Here is a 2,595-nt window from a genome sequence, read left to right as displayed (position 1 = left end):
TTCGAAGCCAGCGGCGCCGCTGTTTTTTTTTTTTTTTATCACTTTGTCGCTGCTTAGTTTGGCGGTTTCCCGCCAGATATGGCATATTCCGAAACGCAGGTCATTTAGTTGCGGTTCTTGTTTCGTTTCTTTCTACTGTACCAACGTCTTCCTAAAAAAAAAATAGCTGGCTGGTTTCGTGAACATGCGAACGTGCTTCCAAACTTCTTTTGCACTTTAGGTGTGATGTATTTTAGACAATAAACCCAACTTTGTGTTTTCAAAGTTGATTTCTTTCTTAAGTCAAACATTTATGAAGACATTACTAAGAAATATTTTTGCCTATTCAGCTATGTCATGGAAAGGCGTGTTTGTGCGACTTTTGTTCAGCCTGAAACGTACCACAAAAATAAATAGCTTCCCGTGTGTGCAATTAAAAGATGCAGAAGTAGAAAACTTGGCTGCAGCCCCAGACGCAGTATTCTTACAAAGGAATACAGAAGCTATTTGACTGAGTATATTTGCATTATATCAAAGCATAATTTTTGCGTACCGGATCTTCGGTGCAAATGAAGGCTGTCCGAATTATTTCACAAGCTTTTTTGCTTAGTCTAAACCAATACTTTGAATCATAAACATTCTATCCTCAATATGCAGCACACGTGTCTTATCATTTGAACCATTCCCATATACCTTCACGAAATTCCCGAAATACTAAAGGTCTTCATACCCTTTTACCACGACGTACGCAGAGGAGTATTGGAAATAATGCGAAAAGACACCGGGGCGTGTTAATGTAGTTTGTCGTGTAAAAATAGAGAACTATTCCAATCACAGATCACACCCTTTTTGAGTTATGCCCACAAAGCGTTGCAAGAAGACATTTTTTTCGGCTAGAATCACCAAAGTTACTATGGCATTCTGCTGTTCTGTTCTTAACTAACTCTATTGCTGAATCATATCGCAGCATCATGATATAATTACTGGTACATTTCTTCAGTAATTCTCTAAGAATTTTCTCCTACGCTAAATTTAACGTGTTTGGACAATTGAAGAAACATGAGAAAGGACCGTGAGGTTTGCAGAAATGTTCCCTTATTAGAAACGTTTATCACCCATATCGGTACGGTGGTATTGTCATGATCACTCCAGCGTCCACGGACACCATTTATCACTTTACTGCCTGTAAAAAAATTACAAAAGTGTCGTTCCTTGTGCGTGAGTAGCACAATCGCAGCTGATCCTTTCATATGGGCCCACTAAGCTACACCTTCCCTTTTCTGCCATGGTGCCACAAGAGATGTCAATTTCACCCTTGAATTTCTCCCTTTCAGTTTGCTAGAAAGTATAGGGACGTACACAAGAAGTACAGGCGAAGTTTTGAAGTAGTCCTGAGATTTTAGTAAAATTTCACAGGCAATGTTATTATCGTTAATTTGTTTACATATTTATTACACCTGATTGGTGATAATAATGACGTGCTACATAATAGTTCAGTTTTTCTACTTAATAAGTCATGTCTGAGTCTGCTGTCCTGAAAATTAACCAGGTGTAAGCACTGCATGAGGTTGGCTGGAAGGCCATTCATTAAAAAAATTGTGTGCAGAATAAAGAAAATGCAGGTGTTCAATCGCACAGTCGCCGCCAAAAGTTTACGCGGCCGAGGTTCTGCGAATAAGTTCATTTTCAAGGCAGCTACCCCGCAGCCAGTAAAACTATGCAAAACTTTTGTTTTGTTTAGTCTAGACCAGTATACGCTGTAAATCCGAATACAACGATGCGTGACTAAGGCGTAGAAATATAAATATTTTTTCACCTTCCGGGGTACGAAAGCTTGTGACGTTGACTATACGTTCTGAAGGCGAGGTTGCTTTTTAGCTTATTCGTGATGACAAGCGCCGAGCTCTTCTTGGTGATGGGATATTGGAGCGTAGAATTGTAGAACTTGTGCAAGCTCAGGCGACTTCACGGCGCAAACCTAGCGATAGAAGCTCAGAAGGAGGAATAAACATTTATTGTAGAGCCAGCACTTTATGATGGCCGGGCCTAAGCCTCGCATGAGGGGGCGTCGAGGGCTTGCCTCGCCGCCGCCTCACAGGCGTGCTGGGTCACCCAGGTTTGGTCGTCGAGGGCGGAGCTCCGCAGAGCCTCACGCAACCTCGACGAGGGGGTCGTGGTGTTAATGTGTGTGTACAGTGCTGAGCACTAACACAGCACATGCGGAAGCATAGCCGGGTGAGTGCCACAGCACCGGCAGTTGGGTGTACTGTAGACTTCAAGGAATATAAGGTGAAGGCGGGCGAGTGAAGGGTACGTATTTGTTTGTAGCAGACGCAGGGTGGTAGCCTGCGCCCAGCTGAATTTGGGGTGAGGTGGGTGGAAAGATCGGCACAGCATGCGTTTAGTTTATTAACACTGATGATAGATGAATCGTCATAGTAAATGAATGTTGTCTAATTCTGGACAGCCTCGAGTGTAATGCATACGTTCTAGATCACTGTAGGTTCCATACTAATTCCATACTACGCATTCCTATTCGAATTTTGGCCTGTCTTAAGCCTACTGAGTCTTAAGTAATCAAAATGGGTAGGAAATTGCTTCTTGGGATGTAGCCGA

Source organism: Dermacentor silvarum, chromosome 7 (genome assembly GCF_013339745.2).
Source record: "Dermacentor silvarum isolate Dsil-2018 chromosome 7, BIME_Dsil_1.4, whole genome shotgun sequence".
Taxonomy (NCBI): domain Eukaryota; kingdom Metazoa; phylum Arthropoda; class Arachnida; order Ixodida; family Ixodidae; genus Dermacentor; species Dermacentor silvarum.
The sequence above is the reverse complement of the archived record's forward strand: the minus strand, read 5'-3'. Positions refer to the sequence as shown.